The sequence below is a fragment of the Podarcis raffonei genome, chromosome 5 (assembly GCF_027172205.1).
Source record: "Podarcis raffonei isolate rPodRaf1 chromosome 5, rPodRaf1.pri, whole genome shotgun sequence".
Taxonomy (NCBI): Eukaryota; Metazoa; Chordata; class Lepidosauria; order Squamata; family Lacertidae; genus Podarcis; species Podarcis raffonei.
The window spans coordinates 61,344,506-61,351,038 of NC_070606.1; positions in this window are offsets into that span (position 1 = coordinate 61,344,506).

Below are 6,533 nucleotides of genomic sequence, written 5' to 3' on the forward strand. Positions count from 1 at the left end.
GTGACTCTCTGCCTCCTATGGGAGCAAGTGTCAGCTTCATTGAATGTCCACAAGTTCTAATATTAGGAGAGAGGGAGGAAAACTTCTCTCTATCCACTTTCTCTGTAATTTTTCCATGCATAATTTTATAAACTTTATAAATTAAATATTTCAACAATAGAAAGTTTGGAAAAGTTTCTACAATTGGAAGTAAATGTATATGCTCAATACTGAATGTTTGTTATAATTACAAATTACATTGGACTTTCAGAGTCTGTAACTACGTATTATGGGAATACATAAATATTTATATCCAGATTGTTAGAACAATATATAGTACAACCAGAAGACAACAAAAGAAAAAGCAACAGAGTTTCAAAAATGAAATACCATTGTAGTTGAATAATTTATATGTTTTTGAATATGGATACAGTGAAATAGCTACGTCTACATTTTTAAGGAGGCATACAGGATTTAAACAGGGACTTTTTAAACATACAGTTCAATGCAAAAAAACCACAAACCTACCTTCCATTAAAATCAGAATGAAATATATCCAGTTGAGAAAATTCAAATGCACCAATGCAAGGACATGAAACTTCCCCTTCTGTGTTCCAACTTCTGGTGTTCAGAAACCCAATAACATTTCTGATAATGGCACCCAGTCCTGCACTAATGCTGTTGGATGAGGATAGGAGGCAGAGCACTAAGATATTCCTGCATGTGGGATCCATGCCAACTAAATATTACAGTTATGGTGGCATACCATGCAACAGGGCAACTCCACTGGTGCAAGAGTAAACGAAACAAAAAGGTGGTGTCAGGGGTGTCCCCTCCAGCATTTATCTGATGAAAATAGGGACATCCTAAGGAAAAGCAGGACATTCCAGGGTCAAATCAGAAACTGGGATGGCTTCTGTAGATCTGGGACTGTCCTTAGAAAACAGGGATATTTGGAGGGTCTGTGAGAGGCGTTAGACTAAGACTGAGTACACATGATACCTTTAAAGCACTTTTGAAGCACATTCTTTTGCACAAAGAATTCTGGGCACTGTCGTTTGTTAAGGTTTGGTGGGAATTGTAACTTTCTTTGCTGTAAGCTACAGTGCTCAGGATTCTGCAAGGGAAAGAAGGTCCTTTGTGATTTAAAGCTATAGTGTGTGAACAGGCTTACTCTGAATCCTGTGTATTTTTGTAAACACTGGTTTGTTTTTTTGAGAATTGCATTGCAAATTCGGATAAGTGCACCTTTCAAAAGAATGGCTGTGTTTTGATTCTCATATAGTTTTTGAAAGTGTGGGTTTTATAGATCTGCCTATAAAGGCAAACTGAATTGACTTTCTCTTCAAATCCCTACCCAGTAGGGAACATGCATGTGTGAACCAGTTTTCTGGCATAACTTTTTCAAATGGGCTTCATATGAGGGGGAGGCCTTTCGAAGAACTCTTTGCCCTGGCACCGTGCTAAAGAGTTGCACTCTGCTATTGCTCTCTCCTACTTGGTATGCTCAGCACCCCTGTTCCCCAGTTAAAGTCTGGGCTCGTCCAAAGAGGACACGGCCTCAGCTCAGCAGCAAGTGTTCTAAATTGGAAACGCACAATGAGGCTTAAAGGTCAAGCAGGACGAATTAAGGGATGATGGCATGAATAATTTGTTGCAGTAATTTAGCATCATTGGGATGTTGATATTGCCACCACCCTCTTTCCCTTTTGTATTCATAATAGAGCGATCTCGCAAGAGTTATCTGATGGAGGAAGTGAGAAAGATTATCTCTCTGTTGTTGCTAACAAAACTTTCTTTTGTCATTCGCACGATCGGTACTCAAATATATTTGTTATCTTTGAAAGATTGGAGCATCTACGAATGAGAGAATGCCAGACCCTTCAGGTATCCCTAATTTCCAGGGACAGTCCCAGATTTACAGAAGCCATCCCTGTTTCTGATTTGATCCCAGAATGTCCCGCTTCTCCTTAAGACGTCCCTATTTTCATCAGAGAAATGTTGGAGGGTATGGAGTTATGTGACCCCCCCGAGCCAAGGAGATAAGAGCTATAAAACCATTAGAAAACATCTGAAGGCAGCCCTGCATAGGGAAATTGTTTAATGTTTTACAGTATTATGTTTTCATATAAGTTGGAATCTGCCCACAGTGGGTGGGGCTATGAAGAAGAAGAAGAAGAATTTGCCTATGTTGGAGGGCATGGAATGCATTGCTATATGCAGGCTGTTCCCAAAAGATCAAAACTGGACCCACAATCCTCAAATCGCTTTTTGCTATGTAATTCTGCTAACATCCATGACGTCTGCTTTGCACTGACATAAGGGCAGACAAGAGCAATGAACTTCTAGCATAGATTCCACCCTGATGGCGCCATCCAGGTGTGTTGGGACTAGGTGGGTCTTATGGGAGTTGTTGTCCAAAACATCTGAAGGGCACCAGGCTGGTGAAAGCTTCTCCAGCATCCTAAGAAGAGGGTGGGATCTGCTTTGTTTAGAGCCTACAACTGCCACAAACTCAATAAGCCAGCTGCCTTTTCTGCTTTTTAAAATGCAGTTTTGTGCTTCAGGCTGCAGACTGGGCTTGCTTCATGCTGGGCAACAAGTTACTCAATTTTACTGAGAGTGGAGGAGAGGCAGCAGGAGAAGACTGTGTGAATAAGTTGTGGCAAAGAGCACAGCACAGCACACCTGGATGGTAAATGGTTTAGGTGGTTAAGGCGGGGAAGCGGGGAGAAGAGTTATTTTTAGAAACAGGCGATGACGGGGATTGGGCCACAATGCAGCTCTGCTAATGAAATCCGTGATATATTTTCCATCGCTGCCCTGTTTGGAGTGAAGCAAGAAACTGACCAGCGCAAGGTCGCCTGGCAAGTTTTGTGGGGAGTGAAGGATTTAAACCCAGGTCTTGCTGGTACTACATACCCTCCAACATTTATCCAATGAAAATAGGGACGTCCCGTTCCATAATGATAATTTTACTATTTATCTCCCCACACATCTTACTAGGTTTCCCCTGCTACTCTGGACAACTTGCAACATATATTAAAACATTAAACACACAAAAACCCTCCCTATACAGGATTGCCTTTAGATGGCTCGGGGGTCTGATAACTCCATACCCTCCAACATTTATCCAATGAAAATAGGGGCCTCCGAAGGAAAAGGGGGACATTCCAGGACCAAATCAGAAACCAGGACAGCTTCTCTGAATCAGGGACATCCCTGGAAAATAGGGACACTTGGAGGGTCTGGTACTAGGGCCCAACTACATGATAAACACATTTTTTTAAAAAAATAATAATGGTGTGCTTAAATTGGTCTCTCTTAATTTGAAGGGAAAGCAGTTGCAGGGCCCTGGTCTGGAATGTGTTCCTGATTTCTGACCAAAAATAATACTCCCCCCTACACACACACACACACACTATTTGATGCAAACTACAAATGGCATCTTTGGGAGCAAACAACAAGAGGAACTTGGACAGGAAACTGGTGTAGGGCCCCAATCCAGGTTGAGAACACATTCAGGCTGGGATCAGGCCCCTGTGACTATAATCTCCCTCTGCCCGCCCGCCCGCCTGCCACTGCCACCAGACCCCCACACCAAAGATGCCAGTTTAAGCACAGTATTTTAAAAACATGTTGCATGGCCTCTAATCTAACATTAAAATCACTACACCATGCTGGTTATTAAAAGAAGACTGTCCATACTCTGTGTGGGGTGCAAGTATGTTCTTCATGTCCTTATGCAGGTCTTCTGCATGCACATGCTTTCATTTCCTTGGGGAAGAGCCATAGCTCAGTGATACACCATCCATTTTGCATGCAGAAAGCCCTAGGTTCAGTCGCTGGTATCTCCAAAGTAGAGGTGGGAATGTCCTCTATCTCAATTTCTGTAGAGCTCCTGCGAGTCAGTGTAGACAATATGGAGCTAGATGGAGCCATGTTCTGACTCATACTTATTATTGTCTGCACAGGAAGACAGCTTCCTATATTCCTGTTTTCCTTACATTATTGAACTCCAACTCCAACATAAAGGAGAATGTTATATTATTACTACCTCCTAACAGTGTCTAAGAAGACAGAACTTTGACAACAGACTATTTCAGAAGGGTGGAACAACATATATCAAAATTTCCTATTAAACTCATTTGTAAGGAAGCATTTCTTAAAGATTAGCAAAAGGGTTTACAGGAAAGCCAGTTGTGAAGTAACTTGAGCTGGGGATTTGTGTTTCTTCATCATACAGTAGGGCTACAGAGCACCTCACAGCAACTGAGAATGCTATAGTCTAAGGATCTAATTTTAGCCCTATGTTAAAAGCAGGAGCCTTCAAATGCTGCCTTTTAAGACAATCTTTAAAGTCTCCCTTTTTTAGCTGCACTACAAAAGAGCATGAGATGTAAGAAAAACTATCAGTCTGGTCTTCCCATAGAATGTTCAAAGCAATTAAGAAATCTCAGAGGCAAACCTTTCAAACGCTCCTTTAGAACTGACATCCTCACAGACGGAAGCCTACTTTAGAATCGCATTAATGACTTCTTTAACATATCTCACGGTGCCTTTTCTTCAAGATAGCACTCTAAACACGACATATTAATGTGTCATTCTTCATTATCGGAGGTGTGGGTATGGGTGTGGGTGTGTTCAAGACACATGTGGGCCCACAATCTGAACATCTTGAGACAGGGCAGACAATTCCAGCCGTGAGGGAGATGGATATAAAACTTTGGTCAGCAATTCATTTGCCCCTGAGTAGAAGAAGAGTTGGGTTTGGAATGTTGTGAGGTACTTCCACATCTCATGTTTCTCTACAGAAATCAAGGCCACCGCTGCTGCTTTCTTTCATTCCTCTCTTCTCCTTCCTGATTCCTGAAATGTCCATTTCTAGGAATATTTGGAAAGACTAGTGCTACCTTGCACATGGCAAAGCTGGCAGCTCTGCTTACTTAAAATGAGGTAATGACATTGGATCCCAGCTGCCCTGCCACAGAAATGAAGATCCAGGAAAGGGGCATGCCTTGGAGATAGAGAACTTGCTTTGCTGACAGAAGGTTCTAGATTTAATCCATGACATCTCCAGGCAGTGACAGACTTTGGTGTCTCAAATTTCAGTGGCACCCTGTGTGATGCCAAAATCCAGCACCCCTTCACCTCTCACCTTCCATTGGATGTAATAGTGGTGGCACCTGCTGCAGCGTCCCAGAAGCTCTGCACCCAGTGTGATCATACCAGTCATGCTCCCATAGAGCCACCTCTTCTCCAGGTAGGGCTGGAAAAAACCCACACCTGAAAACCTACAGAGCTGCTGCCATTTAGTGTAAACCAGCGTTCTTCAACCTTGGGTCCACAGATGTTGTTGGACTAAAACTCTTCAGCCAGGTTGGGCAATGGTCAGGGATAATGGGAGTTGTAGTCCAACAACAACTGGGGGCAAAAGGTTGAAGAACACTGGTGTAGAGCAATGGTGCGCTATAGTTTAAGGGAGCTTCCTATTATGGTGGTAATGAACCTGTGTCATGGACTGGCTGGATGTGGAGGAGTGGGAGAAGGCACCAGCTGGGGAACCTCCAGGGGAAGAAGTCTCGGAGCCAGCAGATTGGTGGTGGGATGACGGTGCATGCTCAGAGAGAGAAGAGGGAGCAGACTGGGAAGAGGTGGTGTCGGAAACTGAAGAGGCGACAGGGTTTAGTCAGCAGGAAGAGGCTGGGACAGAGAGCAGTCCAGACTCAGAGGCGGGAGATGAGGGGAGCCAGGAGACAGAGATAAGGCAGGCCGCTGAAGAATCCAGGGAGTCTCCCTATCCTGCTGCAACCAGTTCCCTCCCTCCTCCTCCCCCCTATCTCCCTGAACATGCAGAGAAATGAAGAAGGTGGAGCAACAAGAGGCAAGATGATGAAGCCTGCAGCTGCTGGGGAGGGAACAGGGGGAGAAGCCTTAGAGAGCGGTGGGAAGGCAGGGACCTTCAGTCCTCACAATTGCTTCACTTAGGCAAGACCTACTGGGAAGGGTTGCTGTGACCACTAGGACTGAGCTGCTTTGTTTCTTTGAATAAAGAGTTAATTTCGTTGACATCTGGTGATTTATTGTTTTATTGTAGACCTACGTCTGATGCCAGCTCCTGACAAACTGTGGCCCTCCAGATGTACAGTTTCCATCATTCCTGATCATCAGCTGTGCTGGCTATGACTGAGGGGAGATGGAATCCAACAACATCCCTGATTTAGCTGGATGTGTGACTGTACAGCACCTCCCTTTTAGGTTTGGGGAAGGCCCCAGGTAAATGGGACTGGCTGTCAGTAGCACAGTCAGCAGAACAGCTAACTCCTTTTAAATAAAGCCTATTTTAATTTTAGACTTCTTCATGCCTCTTTTCCTGGTGCGATCATTCTACAACACATCCAACATTCCTTTTGGGTCTTGCTGTTTGCCACATTGAAAGTTTGATTCACACCACCATAAAAAGTGACTGGAATAAAGCAAAGGCTCACCCTATGATGGCTGAGTTCCTTGGCTGAACTCTAGAAAACTGGAATCTGATCCCTGAGCTTAGCAGG